At 43.1% G+C, this 22,183-nt stretch overlaps 1 protein-coding gene across 1 annotated transcript in view; it reads right to left on the bottom strand.

Annotated features, from left to right (window-relative positions):
* LINGO2 (leucine rich repeat and Ig domain containing 2) overlaps positions 1-22,183 on the bottom strand; it is a 3,888,832-nt gene that overhangs the window by 2,285,933 nt on the left and 1,580,716 nt on the right. Inside the window, exon 6 of the mRNA XM_085641323.1 lies at positions 11,233-11,293. The gene's annotated coding sequence lies outside the window, so the exon portion shown is untranslated. The remainder of the gene's footprint in view (positions 1-11,232; positions 11,294-22,183) is intronic.

The following is a 22,183-nucleotide window of genomic DNA, read 5'->3' as shown; positions in this document are numbered from 1 at the left end:
TAAATTCATCATGGTATGCAACAATGGTAACTATAATTAATGCTGAACATATAAGTGCAAATAAATAAACCTTTCACTAAGGCGTGCCAACAAATGTTCACATGCTTTCTGAGAATGTGTAAAGATAAAAAGAAGAACGTTCGGTGAAACAAAGCATGACTAATAAAGATCACGTGGCACATAGAACACAAAGCTCTGCTTATTAGATCACCTTTGTGTTGTCAGGACGCCAGGTAGAAGTCGAGGGATATGCCACTAAGCTCAATTCGCCCGGCAATCTACGCTCAGTGCCAACATTAGCAGCCATGCAACTATGACTGAAGAGTAATTGCTACCAGAATCTTCTGCAACACTGTGTCAACTGGTCAGTCACTAAACACTCTCCAAAGTCTTTGATGGAAGTCTCCTTTACAGAAACACCCAGAAGAGGTTAGTGTTATGCATGCTGAGTCAAAATCTCATTCTAAATCCCACATAAGACCAAACTTTACAAGTGCTAGTTGTAACTATAGGTAATCCAGTTTGAGATGCCAAATCAATTGCCTTTTGGGACCATGATATTTCTAAATCCAGGCTACACTTAATACACAATAATTCTTTTTTGCACTTTCATAATGTCTTAAGCATTGAAATGTGAACGACATTGTCAATTCTAAAACCAACTTAGTGTTCACTGTTAATAATGAAACTTGTGCGAGCCATAGAGACTTTAGACTTGAGTAATCCAATAACGAATAACCAACCAACTAATGAAGAGGTATTTAATGTGTTTTCAGGATAGGAGAACTTGCTGAGCTCTTTGAACGACAAAACGAAATTCCGTAATTAGCACACTGAATGTTACTTGTTTGGGCAATCTCGTTATACAAAACTACATATCTAAGTGTAGTCCATTTAGTTTGACTGAAATGGAACATATGTCACCCAACTCATTGAATGCACTTTATTTTCTTCTAGCTTAATTGGTGATAGTCTCTGAGTTGCAACGCTTGCAAATAAAGTTAATTAAAACCAATTGATTTCAATTGACAACAAATACATATCACTGATTAGTACCATAAATTCACCACTTAACCCGGACCCTAAACCCAACTACTCACAATTTAAAACACCAATGAAAAACTGTATTAATTTTAAAGCTACGGAAGTGCCATTGTAATGTTCAGCTAATTTTGATTCACCAACTGTGCCCATCATTAATATTGAACCAGAACGAGAACTATTAATGCATCTCCCAAGCTTAGAACTTCAAATGAACAACCTGCCATTCCATCTGTTAATAATACCAATTGAAAAGAAAAAGAAAAATAAGATGAGTAAAAGAGACGTTCATTTTCCTAGTTTACCAACCACCCAAAAAACTTACTCTTATCCATATGTTGCCTCGAAATCTAAATCAAGAGAGAGACAAAATACAACCCAACAGAATGTAGCTCACTTGAGATTAAACCAACACCAATGAAAACTTAAAAGGAACTACAAAGGCAGACACTAGAACCCTTGTGGAGTTGCTGCCAAATTTAACAAGCCAAAAGGATATTTGTCCAATTATAGTTTACAATGATAATGATTCAACTAACATATTTGATACTAACTTTGACCTTAAAATAGGCTTGAAAAGTAAATAGACAAAAATGCCAGATGTAAGGTTGTACTGGTCGCAAAATCTTGTCACAATTTGCTACCAGTATTTTTGTGACCAGTGTAGAATTTAGAGAACTGAACTGAGTACAAATAGGTCCTTTTGTAAAATTCCAAATCAGAATGGGTTATAAACAGACTGACCTCATTGGTATTCACAGGATAGGTCACAAATTGTGACTCCCTCTGATTGGCCACAGCAACAGGATAGTGGAGCCCTGCAAAGAGAAGGAGGCCTCTATGTGCTTTTACTCAGATTCTAGTTATATAAAACTCAACTTTTTTAAAAAAAATCTCAACTTTGAAATTATTAGGCAGGAAGAATTCGACCAATAATCAAGAAAGTAAACTGACCAATTATATTGTCTAGAAATTTCTTAGAAATTAGTAAAAACAAGCATATTGATTAATTTCGGCCACAATATTAAGATCCAACCATCGGTTCTGTCAAAGTCAGTCATCTTTATAACTTACTAATTAATCAGAAGTGCCACATTCAACAACTCTTGCAGTTCTGAAACATTTATATGATATACCAAAGTACCATGGGGCGTATTATGCATCAAACCCTTGGGACGCAAAGAGCATTGTGTGCCCCAAAAGTGCAAGGGTATTACAGAAGGGGCCACAGAAGCTTGTCCTGCTCCTTCTGTAATACTAATAATGCTGGCATCCATGTAGCGCCAGCGATATGATAAGGGGGCGTTTCTTCATTTACATGGGGCATGGCCCCTTACAAATTAGGGGATTTCTTTGCCTTTGCACCCGTGCTTATTATAGATAGAACGCAAACAGGCCCTTAGAAGGTGCACTCACAATGTGCCACAAAAAGGTGGTGCACTGCCAGTGCGCCTCCTAAAGACAGCCCTCTGGAAGGATGAAGGGGGGTCGAATGGGCTCCCCAAACATCTCCCCTGTAGACGGGTGCAGACACTCACTGTGATAGGGTATACTGTCCCTGGTTTCGCTGGGTGCACCTGTTTAAAGGTGCGCCATGGCACAAACCGGAACAGTACGCCCCTTTCCCCAATGGCCCATCTGATACGACAAATTTAAGCAGTTAAGGAAGCAACTTCATGATATGAGAAAAGAAAATGGATGTGTGGCACTTTACAAGAAACAAAAGCAAATCTTGAAAAATATGATTAAATATAAAAAAACAACATGAGAGGGAAACCACTGAGACCTGATGCTAAACAGAGTATATTTCTTGAATGAAAAAATTACCAAGATCTGAACCTTACTAAAAATGCTAATCTAAATAGGAGCCAATGTATGCCCTCCAGTATTGGTAATACTGTAGTTTCCTCCAGTGGACCTGCTAATGAGGCTGACCTGGGGAATGAATTAGGATTTAGAAATGATTTTACAGTCACACTGGTTTTGTTAATGATGAACAAAGCTAAATCTTTCCATGCATCAGATCCTGAAAGGTTTATTTATTAACACCTTGAAGAAGACACCGAATAGTAGGTGTCTGTCCTCACCCCTTTATAAAACACAGTTTTTAGGGGACATCCTATGCCTGATATCTGGCGAGGAGTGGAGTGCATTGCTATAATCAATAAATGTATTTTTGAAAATTCTGCGGACTACAGCTTGATTTCCATGCTGTCTGCTCCAATGGAATTACCCGCACCAATGATGCTACAATGATGGATAGAAGATAAAATAATTCTCTCTATCACCTGAGTACAAAGCTCTCAAGAACTCTTAATTGTAGATGATGAGGTCTCTTTACAATTGATGGTAAAACACTCATGTGATTTTGCCTTGGAGATATTTCTTTAGCTTCTGATTTTGTTGACTGGAATAATCCGTAGAACAAATTTCAACTCCAGAACCATTAATCAATATTCTGGCAAATCTGTATGAAAATACCTGGACTTGCCCAATTTACTTAATATTTACCTATGTGATCTTAATGCTCTGCTATCAATGGTACAGTTGTATCCTCCAACTTTAGGGTTGTTGAATAACAGCACATTATAACATACATATGACATCTTGCTATATGATAGTAATCCTGTGGGACTCCAGCGCATGCTGGATGTATTATCTAAGGCCCTGATGTTGAAATGCAGTTGCTTTTTATGGCACCAGATGAATAATGATATTCCAGAGTTCGTTGTTTATTGGGTGCATTATATAGCACCTATTATGAGTTTCTGGGGAATGCCATGCAGATTTTGTTGATTACTACATGAAAATCTGCATCATATTATAAATAATGTACACTTTTACGTTGTAAAAATTTCAGCAGATTTGACCTGCCGAGATATAACAAAGGGTGAGATATTTAACCTACCTATAAATATCACACAAACAAATTTCTGACCTATGAGCAAATTTCCCATCACTGGTCAGCACAGGAAGTTACATCACTGGATCTTCCATCATGCACCTACACAGGAAGTGGCATCACTGAATTTACCAACATCCATCTGAATAGGAAGTGACATTACTGGTTTGTCCACAAAAAAGTCTTGAAAAGAAGAAGCCAAGCAAGAGGTATTCATTTCCCATCACCCATCAGCACAAGAAATAGCATCAAAGCACCCTGCACTCCTCCTTCCTCCCAGGTACTACTTAATGGCAGCTGCAATATGGACGCACAATGTACGCACGCAGTGAGAGTGCCACAGGTGCGCTTTTGGCACACCAACGGCAAGCCCGTCTGCACCCGTCGGTGCCCAGACTGCACCCAGCACTAGGAACCCTGGTCCAGTCACCATTCAGCAATACTCCACAGCACTACTTAGGTGGCTAGACCCCAGACACCATTCCCCAAACTTCTGCTGCACCACGTCTCACACAATGGTATGAGCTATCACCTGCACCCACTGCCAGTTCTCCAGCAGCCACCTACCTACACCCCCCACGCAAATACTAAAAATGCCCTCAACACCCAGTACCAACAAACATTCCTCAAAAAGACTAGCAATGCCTACACCATAGCCTATACCACATGCCACAACAAACCCACAAGTCAACACACACCTGCATGCATGCTTCTAAACACACGATCACTCCACAAACACACAACCGAAATATTGGACTTGCGGAGCAGCGTTGCACTCGACATCCTCTTCATCACAAACACCTGGCTCAACCCCTCATCAGCGCCAAACACTGCCATGACAATCCCACCTGGTTACAAGATCGCTCGACAGGACCGCACTCACAAGCCAGGAGGACAACTCCCTATCACCTGCAAAGAATCTATCAAACGCACAGCATCCACAGAGAATGTCAGCTCATTCATGGAACCTTTGCAAATCTCCAAAACCTTCACTCTAAAAGAAACACTTGCCTACTGACCACACGGACCACGATCATCCTTTACCAACCTCATCTCTGACGTTGTCGGTCTGCTCACCATCTACTCCAGAGCCTACATTCTCCTTGATTATCTCAACTTTCATCTGAAAGAAAGAAGGGACCCCTCTCTTCCACAGCACTCCTCTCTCAGAACAAACACACATCGCAGGATAGACAATGGACTGCCTCTTCACCACAAGCGACAGCACCAAACACAAAACACCGCACCGCTTACATGGACTGAATTCTCCATCATCCACTTCCAAACCAACATGCCTCAAGTCAACACCCCTACCAGGTTCAGCCTTCCAAGCCACACCTGGGGCAAAATCACAGAAGCAGATTGGCTCAGCACCCTCAGCACAGATCAACTTAGCCCCACAGACAACCTCGACAAGGACAACAACAACTTCAACAACTGGATCAAAAACTGCGCTGACTCCCTTGCACCCATCAAATCCAAAAAGCATAGTAGATCAAACAAGTAGGTAAACTGGTACACAGAAGACCTCAGAGGCACCACATGACACTAGAAAGGAAATGGAAAGCCAGCCACAACCCCACTGACAGAACTACCTACAAGGCTGCACTCAGATTCTATCACCAGCAAATAAGAGACACCAAGATAAAAGCACCAGTGGACCCCACTGAAGGAGGCTCCAACAGTTGCAATGTGATCTTCTTGATAATTAAGGATTTCACCTCATCCTCAGCCACTGTCAACAACATCTCTGCCTCCCAAGAACTCTGCAAAAACCTATCCAACTTCTTGCACAGCAAAACTGCAAACATTTACAGCAACTTCACACACCAACCCACCCCCAGAGAATTTATTGCTAACCTATGCACCACCAACCAAGACGGCCACCCCACCGAATGAACAGCCCTCACCAGAATCAACACAGCAGCAATCATGCAGACCATCCACTCTGGTGCCCCAACATACCCAGTCCCTACCACAACAAGAACCTGGAAACATCACCAATCAGCATCACCCTACTCCACATCAACAACACCTCCATCACATCCTCTGCTTTCTTTCATTAATGGAAACTTGCAGAACTCAACACCCTCCTCAAGAATCCCACAGATTATCTGAATCAACTGAGCAACTTTCGACACATCTCCCTGCTTCCCTATGCAGCCAAAGTGGTTGAGAAGGCCATCAACAAGAAACTCACCACCCACCTCGAACTTCACTATCTTGTAAACAACACTCAATCAGGATTCAGAAAGAACCACAGCACAGAAACAGCACTCATCAACACCACAGACAACACTCGAATCGTCCTTTACTGAGGAGAACCAGCTGCCCTCATCCTGCTTGACCTCTTCCTTAACACTCTCATCAGAAATCTCCATGAGATTGGCATACAATGATCCGCTCTGAAATGGATCTTTTGCTTTTTAATGGGAAGAACCCAAAGGGTCAGGCTGCCACCCTTCACACCACAGACCAAGAAACTGATATGGGGATTCCCAAAGGGATCGGCCCTCAGCCCCACCTTTTTCAACATGTACATGACACCACTAGCCAACATCATCCGATCACAATGTATCACTGTCATCTACTATGTCGGTGATACCCAACTCATCCTCTCCCTGATGGACAAGACAACCACAACGAGAACCAACTTCACCAACAGAATGATCATGGTAGCAGAGTGAATGGGAGCCAACTGCCTGAATCTCAACTCTGACACGACGAAGTACTGGTCTTCAATAAAAGACGTCCCCATGGAACTCCACCTGGTGGACTTCAGAGCAAGGACCAACACCCACTGACCACGCAAGAAATCTAAGGATCATTCTAGATGGCAAACTCAACAGGACGACTCAAGTCAATGCAGTGTGCGCCTTATGCTCCCACATCCTATGCATGCTGCAAAAGATCTTCAAATGGCTGTGTCACAACACCAGACGGACTGTTATGCAAGTACTCATCACCATCAGGCTGGACTGGGGAACACTGTCTGCGCCAGAATGTCCAAACAACTTCTGCAAAGACTCCAGCCCATCTGGGAACACAGCCGTAAAAGACTCATAATTGATTCCCAATCCGTGCCCACATCACAATGCATCTCACAAAGCTTCACTGGCTCCCCATTCACAAGTGCAGCTAATTCAAACTTCTCAGGCACACATGCAAAGTCCTACACAACACAGGAGCAGAATACCTGAACAGCCGCATACACTTTCACCAACCCACCAGACACCTACACTCTGCCTCACTCTGACTTGCACACATTGCAAAAGCAAAACTGGAGGTCACTCATTCCCCTACATTGCACCCAAGACTTGGAACAAAATCCCCCAGCACATCAGAACCTCCTCCTCACAGTCTTGACCTCCATAAGAAGCTGAAGACCTGAATCTTCACATAAACACCTTTGGGACTTCACAATTTCTTCGATACCATTTTGGGTGATCAGTGTGCTATACAAATCAACATAACATAACATAGGGGTTTATGCAAGTATCAGAAAATCTCGCCTTTGGAAAATCCAGGAGGACCCCTAGGATAAGCCCAGACACCAAAGAAGCACTGCATATGCTTGGTTACTGCTCCATTTTTTAATTCTTGGAGGACAGTAGCTGTTGTTCTCAACAGTAGCTCCAAGAGTGAAGCTAAGATGGGGATCCAAATTCCTGATCCATAAAAGACTAAGATCAAGGGTCAACTTTGTCACAAAGACTTCGTAGATCAAGAAAGAAGATAGGGTATTCATCCCCGATTGAATCATGGTTACAAGTGGCACCCTAGCATCATAAAAAACAATCCAGCGTACTCCATCTTTTGGAGAGAGATCTCACAGAACTGGACACTGATGCCATTTTTCACGGAACTGATTGTTGTTACTGGTATCAACTTGAGATATGAACATATTGAATGCCCGGCAGAAACGGTTTTCCCTCTCTTCCAATGCCTGAAGTGATATGAGATGGCGTGATGCTGTACTAATTCTCTTTATGCTGAAGGTCTACTCCATACTGCCAGTCAGATGCCTAAAATATGAATGGGAACAACTGGAATTCAGTGAAACAACTACCACTTCACCCTTTTAACTGGTAAATTTGGAGTTCACTATGTTCACTCATCCAGGTTGTACTTGGGTACATGAAACCCTGCATGACCGGCCATCATCCACTGCAACAGCATTCTGAATTTCTACTGTTCCTCAGGAATTTCCCAAAATAATCACCTTATGTTTTTCAAATATGGGCATATACGCCATCTGCCAGGATGGACGTTAGCACCATTTTATTGTTTCCACAGCATGTCTTATTTAGAAGGCAATGTATTGCCTTCCTGCCTGTTGTACTTAATTTCCTTGGTTCTTTGATCACTGCCCACTTCCAGAATATCACTGGTAGCCTCTCTTTTCGCCCTAATATTGCCACTCAGCCTAATCTTTCTTCTCACGCATCCCATCCCCAGACTGCAATCTCTCACTGGGCATCGGCACAGGCTGGCTCACATTCATCAGCAACCACTGTGCTTCTTTCCTACCAAACTCTGGCCACTGGAGTGGCTTCAAAGCTGACAAATCTCCCAGGAAATTATCTCTTTCACTAAGATCCACAGATGTGCATTCCAGGGTCTAGCAAAGTGGTTAGGAGTGTACTTCCAGGGTAGAACTCAGTCATAATGGAATTGATACAGACCTTCAAACTAACACGGTACCAACGTATGTCACAAGATATCAGCTCTCTTCACACGGTCACCGGGTGAGGAGCTGTTATTACATGGTGTGCACACAATTTACTAGAAACCACTGCGGAGAGCAGATTTCTAGCTAATTGTTTGGAGACTCTTTGCAGCCGATGTCCATTACAGGGTGTGAAACCTCACCAGGACATTAGCAGCAGTCCCAAAAGGTTTGTTTTTTGGTATGGGAGGGAAGGTGATGAGTTAAAGTGCCTCAGGTTGTGTTCGGCCCAAAGCCCCACCCCTTACAAAGCCCTCACCCTTCTTACATATTAAAAATTGGTCACAAGTCAACAGGTCTTACGATGTGATAGTGTACAAAGATGCTGGGCCCGATTCACAGAACTAATTTAAGACAAAATCCTAAACTTACTACCATTTTCATATTCACAGAAGGCACTTACTCATTTTGGTATTCACAGAAGACACTTACTCACTTCGGTATTCACAGAAGTTAGGAGTCCTTACTTTAGGACTCCTAAATGCCTTCTGTGAATACCGAAAGTCTTAAAATTAGGATTTTTCTCAGTTTAGGAGTCCTAAAGTTAGGACTCCTAACTTTACTACTAATAAACTGAGAAAAATCCTAATTTTAAAGCTTTTGGTATTCACAGAAGGCATTTAAGAGTCCTAAAGTTAGGAGTCCTAACTATACTACTACTAAACTGAGTAAAATCCTAATTTTAAGGCTTTCGGTATTCACAGAAGGCATTTAGGAGTCCTAAAGTTAGGACTCCTAACTTCTGTGAATACCGAAATGAGTAAGTGCCTTCTGTGAATACCAAAATGGTAGTAAGTTTAGGATTTTGTCTTAAGTTAGTTCTGTGAATCGGGCCCGCTGTGTCTACCTAAGTTAAGCTTTCTTCGATAAGGTACAGGGAACAAAGTTATTTGTTTATGCCCCTTGGTTCACGCCTAGATGCCCTCATGGGTGACAAGTAGCGCTCCACAAATCTACTGACTGATTGATTGACTGATCGATTGATTGACAGTGTTTTTATGATGCCACATACTGATTATTGTATATTGTGTTGCATGTTTCACTCCCAGCATTCTCTTGTAGCTGCATCCCCAGTCCATAAACAATTATATTGCCCCACGGGGAATTTGAGCCCTGAGATACGTCACACTCGTCCCATAATGATCCCAGAAAGGCATTGTAAACCCTGTACTTACTGTCACCCTTATTCTTGACTATGGCTTAATTATGCCTCCCACTTTATTGAGTCAGTGAGGCTGGTCAATAGAAACTCTTATTATTTATATGGCAATATGAAAAGTGCTTGGCAACTGCATAAAATCATGCTAATTTTAGAGTAACTGCCCTTATCCCAATACTCTGCCTTCTGTCTGAGCGCTGGAAAAGCCAGGCAAGTAAAACAGTTCAAATACACCTGCCACTGTGATCTCACAAGGGTATTCAAGAAGGTAGGAAAGTTCATCTTTCATATAAAGTATATAAAACATGAAACCAAGGAAGATGAACCAAGGAGCAGCAAGTAGTGGCGTCTTGAACACTTTTCTCCAGGAAATGATCGAGTTCCGTCAATGTAAAATGAGCACTTTGTATGCACGACTGACGCAGAACTTCCTTTTTTTGCAGTAAAAGGACTGGGCGCGCTCTGTGCGGATTTGTCATTGACCTTCTAGAAAAAGCTGCAGGCAAATTACTCATCAAAAGCAAGTCAAATGAGAATTGCAAGGGGGCCCATCAAAGGCCTCTAAGCAAGGCCCAGAGGTAAAGCGGAAGCCACCAGGAAGGCTTAGTTTAAAGCAGTCTGCCCTGGAGCCACGCACGTGCGCGTTAAAAGATGTTCCTCTTATTGCCTCTGGGAGGGGAGGGCGGGCGCACCGCTTACCGCGGCTGTCACGCTTCGTCCAAATGTCACCGAGGTGAGGAGGCGCAACGCCGAGACACGGTCCCGGGGTCCCCCGCCAGTCTTCTCCCTAAATATTCGTGAAAGGTCAAGAACAAAGTTAAGCCATCGCTTCAGACAGATAGATGCATGCAAATGGTGCGCTCCGATGACACGGGCTGGCAGCGGCAGGCAGACTCGAGGGAGCTGGTTAAAAGAGAGCAGGGGTGACACCGAGGAGGCGCCATCTGAAGTGCGCAGATGCCTCTGGGGTCGTGTGGTGTCAAGCAGAGGAGAACACGGTTCAGTACAACTTTCATCTCAAAGATTTCGGCTTATATTCTTTCATCATTAATTTAAAACACGTTTCCCCCCAACTTGACTTAGGCTGCCTATTATAGTTCGATTTATATAAAGTCACAGCACACTACCGCAGTACGAGGGGTGAATGAAAACGTACAACATTATAATTTCGTGTTTTTGTCCGTTTTTGGTCACTGTCTCTCATTTTCTCAAATGTTTTGCTTTTTGTAAAAGTGTGCGCTTTCTCGGCCACAAATAACAATTAGAAATTACAATTAGAAAATTGCCCCTCAGGTAAGTCTTCGTATGTCTAGAATTTATTTTACTCCCGGTGTGCGAGGGCGGATGGGCTAAAAGTCGATTCACACAGAAGTATGGGGATGAAATGAAAGGGAAGCTTACCTCTGCGCCGCAGCCTCTATTAATGTCATCACGCATAGATTTCGAAACACAGTAGCGAGGCCTGCATGAGGACAGAGAGAAAAACAAAACAAAAAACAAGCGATTGAGAAACGCTGGAATTAATCTCAGCAACTGCGAATTACTTGAGGATTTATTTTAGTTCATAATTTTTTTCTTCACTCTACCAGGACAGAGAGGGACAAACCATACACAAATCAATGTAGCTGTGGCTCTAAAAGGAAAAAAAAATAGCCAGAAACCTTAGGCCACGTCCCTCTGAAAGGAAATACAAGAAGCACCAGATATGCTTTGTCCTTGTTTGACCTCATCAGTGAGCTTGAGTTCTAGGGTACAGCTAACAGTAGACCCTTGGCTAGGCGTACTTAATACACTTATGGCCTCTCATAGAGAAAATAAATACCAGCGGCTCAGATTAATCCAAGCATCCTATCTATCCCATCATGCTCTTCAGTGGTTCATTAGTAGATACTTGCATCAAGGATGGGCCTGCAAGGGTGAGCTTGTCAGGTGTGCTGATTAATGATCTGAGAGTAGCACTGTCATTGTGAAATTGTTTTTTTGTTTACTAGCACTGAAAGAAAGACTAAATGCTGTATTATCCATCCTTTCAAGGCTTTTACTTGCTTAAGGAACGCGCAACTGAAATCAGCATTATGAGTTACGGAAAATAATTCACAGTTAAGGCTTCTTTCCTTTGAATTAGGAACTTCGAAACCACTGGCAAACATGAAATAAGAAAACATCCATTTTATATATATATATGTGAATATATGCAAATAAATATATCCTGTCCTTGGGAGAATCAACGCATGGGGGTTGGAGTCATACTGAGATATATATATATATATATATATATTCACTGAAAAAACCATAGGTTTCACACATGTTATAGTTAGCAGAAATTTTACTGATAAAAAACCAATGAAATTCCCCCGTTATAGTTAGTGCAGGCAACTATAACTCACACGACCGCAATCCTCTGCTGATGCTAATACTGTATTTAGACACTTATTTGCCCATGTCTTCTTCCATACATTTTTAGCTATACATATATTACAAATATTTTTTTTTCATAAAGACACATATGTCATCAGCAGAAGATTGCGGTCGCGTGAGTTATAGTTGCCTGCACTAACTATAACGGGGGAATTTCATTGGTTTTTTATCAGTAAAATTTCCGCTAACTATAACATGTGTGAAACCTATGGTTTTTTCAGTGAATTTGCAAGGTTTTTTAAATGCTAATTCCTAACTATAACGTGTGTGAAATCTATGGTTTTTTCAGTGAATTTGTACGGTTTTTTAAATGCTAAGTTACTTTACGCCATTCGTGGCGTGCGCGCCCACTTAACGCAGTTCGTTCCGTGCGCGCACGGTGCGCTTCGCGCACCGTGCGCGCACAGTGAGCACGCGGTGCGCTTTGCGCACCGCGCGCCCACTTTACGCAGTTAGTGCCGTGCACGCACGGTGGGCACGCGGTGCGCTACGCGCACCGCGTGCCCATGTTACGCTAGATGGGCCATGTACGCACGATGCGCTTCGCGCACCGTGCGCACATGGAGGACATATGATGCACTTCGTTTTGAAAGGTAATATTTTAATTTTTCGTATATTTTACAAGCCATGCACAAATGGTGCCCTTCGGGCACCATTTGCACACGGGGTGGAGAGAGTGTGGATAATTTTTTTTTTTATTATTTTTTTTCTAAATATTTTAGTTTATCTCATCTCTAATAAGCCATGCACAATTGGTGCCCTGCGGGCACCAATTGCACACGGGGTGGAGAGAGTGTGGATAATTTATTTTTTGTAAACATTTTTTACCGTACGCGTACGGTAAGCGTAATCGGCGAAATTACCGAAAAAATAAAAATTCCGTTTTTGGCCTTGGGGGATCTTTGGGGACTCCCTCAACATGGCTATGTGTGTGGGAGCTGTCTAAACAGCCCCTTTACATGTTTTTGGGCTTTATATTTTAGAAATCGCTCTCAGTGCGAGAGAGAAAATGGCGGCCGCCGCTTCCTGGTTTCGGCCGATTCGAATGTTTACTAAGATCTAAGAGCCAATCAGAATCGCGCTCGCGCACGCCACCGTACGCGTACGGTAAGCGTACCGTAAGCGCACCGTAAGCTGGCTCAGATATATATATTGATTTAAAGGCTATTTTCTCAGAATCTACTGAACAGATTTACACCAAACCTACAAAAGGCACTTCCTTGACCTGAGGACTACCTCTCTGCCAAATTTCTAGTAATTCTGTTCAGCCGTTCGGGCTGTAGCCCTGTCTAAAGGTCCTATGGAAAAATGCATGGGAAAAACGTGTTTTGGGACCCCCCTTTTATCTCAGCCCCCGCTTGACGAATCCCCCCGAGACTTTCAGGGTAGGAGCGGAGCGTAGCGCCCCACCTATTTTGAAAAATTCGCGAGGATTCATCGACCGGCGCCAAAGGTATTCAAAATAGAATGTTGCGGATTTCCTATGGAAACGTGGTCCTAACTATAACTACCTACTGGCGACCGCCAGTAGGTAATATATATATATATATATATATATATATATATATCCTACTGGCGGTCGCCAGTGGGTAGTTATAGTTAGGACCAAGTTTCCATATGAACAGCATTTTTTGTTTTGCTTGTAACTTTGGCGTCGTTAGATGAATCTTCATGAAATTTTCCAAAATAATTCTTTGTTCACATCAGCTCCTATGGTGAAAGTTTGGGGGTGATTCGTCAAGGGGGGCAGAGAAAAAAGGGGGTCCCAAAACGTGTTTTCTCTATGTTAATTTCTATAGGAAACTTTAGACAAGGCTACAGGTCGAACGGGTGAACAGAATTACCCCAAATTTGGCAGGGAGAAGGGTCTTGGTCTAGAAAGCACGCTTTTGTTTATTTGGTGTAAATCCGTTCAGTAGTTTTGGAGAAATATCGAAATTTACAGATATCGATATTTGGGAATTCTGCGTTCTGATTGGCTGAGGCATTATGAGCACGAGCTTGCTGCTTATTGGTTGGGAGCGCTGCGAGCAGTTGCAACTAGGAAGTGTTGGCTGCCATTTGTGATTCTGTTGAAGCGAGTAAGGGGAAAAAAGGGTGACAAAAGTAGGAAAGAGGAGGGTAGGAGCACTGTAACCTCTGTGGGGTGATTAGGGTGTGCTATAGAGGGGGTGCAAAGCGAACTACTCATACCTACCGGTCTGAAAGTGCTGGGTACGGAAATTAAGTGAGGTATTGCGTAGAGTCTGATGCTGCTACGGTGAGCTGCTGCGGGAGCCGGGGATGAAAGCGTGAGCCTAAACTGTATGTCTTATGGTGTGAAGTCATGTGCCCTGGCCGCTGCAGCACACCTATGGAAGTAGAGTCAGCATGTGTTTACCTACTAGGACGAAGTACTGACTCCTACTGGTCTGAAAGTCCTGGGGTACGGAAAGTATGTGAGGTATTGTCTAGAGTCTCATGGTGTTAAGCTGAGGTGCTGCCGGACTCGGGGATGAAACCGTGAGTCCAAATTGTGTGTCATATGCTGTGAAGTCATGTGCTCTGGCTGCTGTGCCACATCTGTCAAGTACTGTCAGCATGTAGTTATTCCTACTCGGAGGAACTTTTGTTTCGAACATTTTAACTTGTGTATGTGCTTAGGGGTGTTATACAGGGAGTGCGAAGGTAAATTTGCGGGTATCAAATCAATACGGTATTTGTAAAGCGCAAACTACTCACCCCTAGGGGTCTGAAGGCCCTCGAGGCCAGCGTGGAAATTATGTGAGCTATTAAGTGAGCTATTGCCAGAGTCACATGGTGCTGAGCTGAGGTGTCCAAAGGTGTCCTTCATAAGCATTTCCAAACCTATCCCAGTCAATGTGCCTAGGTCATTTCCACCACAATGCACAATCATGAGGTCAGGGTGTGGAAGATGCAAAGAGGTTTTAACCAAAGGTAGCAATTGGTGCCATGTCAATTCTCTCTGTGCAAACCATTTAATGTCCACATTTTGTAAACCTAGGTCTAAGTCAATACGTCTGTGTTCTGCATACTTCTTGCACCAGAAAATATAGTTATGTCCTACGATCCACACTAGCATTTAGAAGGTATGGCTGGAATGTATGGAAAGAGGTCTGTAGCTCATGCAGTTCCTTGGTAGAATAAGAGATATGTTTAAAGATGGGGAACTACTTTTTTTTGACATACAAAACGATACGTGATTGGGAGATGAAAAGCATTCTTTTTTAAAAGTAGGGTGCACATTCGTTTTGTTGAAAAGCATCTTTGTGATTGGTTAAGAAAAAGCAGTTTCAATGTGGAGTACATATCATAGGATAAAATTTGCTCAACTCAACCACACCTGCTACTTGCATTTGGAAGGCACTGTTCGAACTTAAAACAATCGTGAACATTTAACCTGCACGTGCCGTTAAATGTTCGAGAAAATGTTGCAAAAAAATATTGTTAAGTTCAAAAAAATTGATGAACTTTTAACCTGCACGTGTTGTCAAATGTTCTAGAAAGTGTGCTGATAGAATACGTTGCACTTCTGACTTCTTTGTGTTGTTGAATATTAAAAAAACTGTTTATATGGAAAATTAAAAAGAAACCAATAGAGAGAAGTTTTGAAACCTAAAAAAATCAAGGAACTATTCTAATTTGTTCTTTACATGTATTTATGTGTGGAGCAACACAATTATAGACACAACAGCACCAGGAAGAGGAAGAAGCAGGGAGTGGGGGGACAGGGGGGAGATGGGCAGAATGGCACACATGCACAATTAAGTACAGCACAAGTATAGACAAGCAATGGCCAAAATGAAATACACCAACAACGAGCACAAGTCACACAACTCGCCAACATCACACCACTGAATGAGCATAGAAGTGAAAACAACGCTGCATTCATGCAGGATGTGTACAAAGGCCGGTCATTGATGTTGTGGGATGTCTGCGACCGTGGTCATCATGGATGAGATGCCCAGTACATGGCACATGGGTGAGTTCACTGTCTGTTACATTGCCAAACAGCTGCTCCTCCCTCCCATGAGCCCCCACACTTTTGTACGGCATGCTGTTGTATCTCGTGCACTCGTACGGCACACCATTGTAATGCCTGCTTGCGCATGTCCTGCTGCATTCCAACTACACCATCACAGTGCCGTTTGGAGGTGGTGCATGCCACTTTACAACATCGACTGCTGCGGCCCTTGTGGCAGGCCACACCAGAACACAGAGACACACTTACTGCACTTCCTGTACACGGACATGTCCGAGACACCTCGTTCCCCTTGCTAGATAGCCACACCCCTGCGCTGACCTGTGTACCCCGGACCAGCACACGCCGGTTGTGCATGCAGGAGGATGCGTGCATAGCTACATGTCCAGGCTCACTGCCAACGCTGAGGTGACAGCACACTGTGATGTTACAGAGTTCGTGCCTATCATGCTAACACAATGACCACAGGGACACACTTGCTCAGATGCGGGTATGGGGCATTGGCGGTCCTGGAGTTGTTGTGATGAGTCTTGTGGCCCTCATGGGTATCCCTGTATCATGCTCATTGACTCTAAGGCACCTGTGGGTGTTCTGGTGTGGCTCTTGGCTGTGTTCTCTTTCATGGTGCAGGTAGTCATCCTGCTTAACACGCAGAAAGCAGGTGTAAAATCCCTGGTGCTAATGTGGCTTATCGCCAGAATTTGTTTCGCATTGCAGTTGGTGTGAAAGTTGTGATGTGATTTTTTTCGTGTGCAGAACAATATACGAACTGGGCAGTATATCTCGTCAAGATCCAGCACCTGACGCACTATTCCCAATCAATATAAATACAACGAGATTCCTTAATTGATTTTGTGTGTACACTGTAAGTGCAGCCACTACCTCAGTGCAATTCAATACAGGATTTTAGTATTTAGAATAAATCGCAAAGGTGCACCTCGTGTCTTTTTGCACAGGAACAGCTAGTCTGCATTTCATTATCAGCACTTTAATGGAGGTAAAGTTGAGATAAATCTAACACACTATTCAGAAGTTGGTGCAAACTGCAGACATCACCAGTATTCCCGTGATAAGTGCCCCAAAATGTAACACCATGGTGGACTCCATCAAATAACAGTAATAAGAACAAGAAAGAGTCACACAGCAGTTAAGAAAACAACCCAAAACGTTATTAATTTTTTTTTCCAAACTTTATTTTTTTATAAACATATATATGTAAACGATAAACTATTTTCAAACGTAATTTTTTTATTAACATAATATATATGAATGATAAACTAATAAACAAAATTTATCAAAAAATAATACAAAACAACAAGGCGGAACACTCCTTTGGGGACCATGAATGTCGACGACAGAGCCTGGAAAATAAAGCACAAAATAAGGATGTGTGTAATGCGCATATCAAAGGAGAGAGAAACAGAGAAACAGAGAAGGAAAAAAAAGCCAGGGAGAAAAAGAGAGGTAAGGAAAGAAAGGGAGTGAGAAAGGGAGAAGGAAGAGAGAGGGTTAGAGAGATAGAAGGAAAAGAAGGAAGAGAGAGAGAGAGAGAGAGAGAGAGAGAAAGAGAAAGAGAGAGACTGCCGCCCCTGCGCATCCATGAGCAAATATTTTCCTGGTGCCACTGGAGTGTGCAGCAGTGGGCACTCCACATACCCGTCAAAACTCAGCGCATCCCAGATATGTCGCTGAGTCCTGAGTCATGAATGGCGGACACCACATCATCTTCTCCACGGCCCGGCAGATCTCACACATGTCGCTGAGTCCTGAGTCATCAATGGCGGAGACCACATCAGCTTCTCCGTTGCCCGGCAGATCTCACACATGTCGCTGAGTCATCAATGGCGGAGACCACATCAGCTTTTGGGGCCACTAAACCTGTGGAACTCAAGTCCGTGCTGCGTGGTAGTAGGCCCCTGATGGCCATATGAGCTTCGGGTGGCACTAACTGTGTGCATGTGAAGTCTGCGCCAAGGGGGTGATAGGCCCCTGACGGCTATACAGATCAGGGTGTGACTAACCTTCTGCGCAACTTTTCAAAGACTCTTTATGGTTGAGACATGTGGAGCGTCCGCCATCTAGTCAGCACCGGCAATAAAGGATGTGACATTGTCGATCTATAATATTTGCGTGGTCACATGGCCTGTGACGCATGTGCTGGAAGGGTGTGGTGTGTGTGCAAACCTGCCCTCAGGGAGTGGCCGTGAGATGTTGAGAACTAGACCACTGACCTGCACACCAACAGCGAGTACGCCTGCGTCAGGTAGCTATGTGGGGCCAACGTCGGAACGTAATCGGAGTGGCGTGGCGTACTGTGGTAAATAAAATAAATATTACCGGACTGAATTTCATGCGGAATCTTAAATTAAAGTAAATAGCTCAAAATAACAAGAGGCAGAATCCGTGGTATAAGAGGTTTTCTAATGGGCTTTATTCCATTCAAAATGGCCGACTCGAGTGGCGGCCTTCAGGTTCCGTCACCACGAGGGTTCAGGAAGTGAAGTACAATAACTTATTAACAGACATACATTTTTATAATAAGTGTATTACAATGAAACGAATGTAGAAGGCGTAACATTTGATAAGAAAAATGACGTAACAGTGACATAATCGAAACTAGGCGTAATAAGGAATAAAAGAAACATAATTGGCTTGCATTATCAGACATAGGTGGATCTATAAGATAATACTTGGCATAGATGCGCGCGCAGCAGCATGACGTGTAATTGACGTGTAACTAGGGGGTGAAGGGGACTTGACATTTAGCTCTACATGTGGAGACGAGAAGTCTGGGGTCAAGTCATCCTAATCCCAAATCATATCTAACATCCTATGTTTAAAGAACTATGTTATCCACAAGGAAGAGACTCTCGGACAGAATCTATTCTATACTGACTATGTGCGTGTACAAGCGTCTAAGTGTCTATATGAGATGCGAGGGGCAGAAAACTTTCCATAGCAACAGGGCTATGAATCACTTGCATGAAGACAGAGAAGCCTGGCCTTTTGCTTGGTAACTGGAGGAATGTTTACTTAAACTACTAGGCAAGAATGCATCGGCTGAAGAGCAAAATAGATAATTCGAAGGTGAAATACAACTTCTTGGCAGACAGGCGAAAACTGGCCGAGGCAGGCACCGTTAGCTGCACAGAGAGTAGGACAAAGTTCATGGATACAGATGCGAGCTCAAGCTGAAGCTGTCAGAGACAGAGAGCAGGGAAAGGCTTTGAGGACAGAATCGGGTCTACTCGCCTGAACTGTAAAAATGGAGTAACTTGGCCATATAAAGTCGGTGGCCTTTTATACTTAGGAATCGAATATCCAGCCCATTGATGGCGGATCTGACAGAGAACATGTTGACGGTAGACACACATATGTTTGCGTCTTAGAAACTGGAACTGGAGGGAACATACATGTACTTGTAACATGCATATAGAACCGTTGGGGTCCAAGATAGGGGACATAACTGACCAGGAAAATCCACATTTCCACATTCCCTCCTTGTCCCCTTCTTGCCCTTCACGAGACATCAATCTTCATCATTCCATCGATTTGCTCATGGAGCATCATTTCTTCTTCCTTCTTCTTCCGGGATCTTGAGCGAAAACCTTGATGTGGAATACACGATGTGGCACACAGACCACAAATCGCTGGTCCACATTGCAAACATATGCAACAACTGAAAAGCATAAGAAGGCCAATACCTAGGAAGGATAGAACTCTCCATCCCCAGGCTGATATCACACTCCAAAACCACCCGGACCACGTCCAAGTGCCTGGATTCTCGTGTATCTGGCTTACAATCTTATGAAGGCGTGTTATAGCTTTATATACAGATGGCGAATTTTCTGGTATGAAAATGCAGCAGCTGGATCCGATGACCCTGCAAGCTCCGCCCCTATCGGCCAGGATGACGTCAAGGACAAGACGATTCTGGAGAACAACAATTCTCATCACTGATTGTTCCTCTGTCAGATTGCCTAGGGCGGCTATAGTCTCGTTTACTACAGCTTCAAGAGTCTTGGTGAGTCTGCGTATCAGCTTACTATTTGATATTGTACCTATATAGGGAAAGATACCTTTATTGAAATCTACATACTTGTCCCATGCCGTCTCAGTATAATCGACAACTGGGAGATCTCTTCGCTCTCTATTGTGTACTAAATGAACATTTCGATAATAATCAGGAGGAGCTAGGAAAACAGGTGGCAGAAGGAATGCTATGTAACAGGTACCATCCCAATCTAGAGGCAGACGCATATATGCCGTCTGACCACATATAAAGTAAGAATGGCGAGAAGCTCTAAATGAAGATTTGCCTTGATCACTATATTCTACTGTAGTAACGCATTGGCTATGGCCCATATGTATGGAACCAACTTTTCTCACACATAATTCACCCTTTACTGGAAATACTGACATAGTGGGCAGAATTAGTTCAACTTCGGATTTGACATTCAAAATCATAAGATTAGGCGTAAAATTACCTAATTTATACACTTCATTTTCTAAATCAGTTCCTGTTCTACTGGGGTGACCCTCCTTATTAGGGTGACAGACTTTGAATAAAACTAGATTTAGATTTCCCCATATCCAATGTTGTTGATAAACTGCTGTGTCTGGGTCTATGGAATTTAATAAACTAAACCATGCTCCACAGGAGCCATTGCGTGTAAATGGATGTGGAAAGAAAGGCAGAACTCCTTTGTTATTCTGATAGGGAGGGAGTCGGCCACACACCCAACAATTGGTCGCATTACTAGTCTGATGGGAATGATGTAACATACTAATGAATGTGTTATTGCGCAGCGCAAGTCTATAGGACAACTCATGTGGCGGTAGGTCACTAAAAGAATGTTCATCAGTTATATTGAAAACACGTTTAGAAACAGGATGATATATGTGCAAAATCATACTCGTAATAATTACTAAAATACTCAATAAAAACAAAATTAATAATGTCACAATACAGTGGTTACGCAGTAATTTACAATAAGCATGTCGTTTCATTATGATTCTGGACTCTGCATCATTCAGACCTAAGGGATACATGTCGGGACAGATTCAACCGCTTCACCTTGGAGAGGACTTAAACAATCAAATCGTCCGACAGTTTAGATCTGGACCTGAGTTTCTGTTTATAGCACTGAGAGTCATTTTGTTCAACAAAAGGAAGTTTTGAATCAGTCTGTGAGGGAGTGCAGGGCACAGTGTCTATATCTGAAGGTAGTCCATGAAATTTTTTTATATGGGTGGAATGCACCCATCCTTTCCGTCCTTCGATCTTCACAGCTGTTTTGGTCGTCAGCAGGACCTGCTTAGGCAACTTCCACCTAGGATCCAATTGGCTTTTCCTATCAAAATTCCGAACCAGGACAAAGTCCCCGGGGACCACGTCATGGGGTTTCACCTCAGTGTTGTCAGGAAAAGCTGCGACCACCTGTGAACGAGAAGATTGTAGTGCAGACATCAAGGAAGCCAGGTAATCTGTCAGCATATTACAGTCAACATCAGTTATTTTACGGGGTATAGGCGTCCCCCACATATTCGGTGGTCTACCAAAGATCACCTCATACGGGGATAGCCCTGTTCGAGAGTGTGCTACCATTCTCATGTAGAATAGCGCAACTGGTAAGGCTACTATCCAGTCCACACCTTTTTCCTGACATATTTTGGACAATCTGATTTTTAAAAGTTGATTATGTCGTTCCACGAGACCTGCTGCCTCGGGGTGTCGGACACAGTGGAATTTCCACTGATATCCCAACAAAAGTGAGACATGTTTCATTAATTCGGATGAGAAAGGCTGGCCGTTATCTGAATATACAACACGTGGTAAACCGTACCGTGGGAAGAATTCTCGAACTAGCTGCTTGGCAGTAGTCGGGGCAGTGTAATCTGATACGGGATACGCCTCTGTCCAACGGGAGAGAGCGCAGACAACTACGAGGA

This window comes from Triturus cristatus, chromosome 2_2 (genome assembly GCF_964204655.1).
Source record: "Triturus cristatus chromosome 2_2, aTriCri1.1, whole genome shotgun sequence".
NCBI classification, from domain to species: domain Eukaryota; kingdom Metazoa; phylum Chordata; class Amphibia; order Caudata; family Salamandridae; genus Triturus; species Triturus cristatus.
Note: the sequence above shows the minus strand (reverse complement) of the source record. Positions and strands in the feature narration are given on the sequence as shown.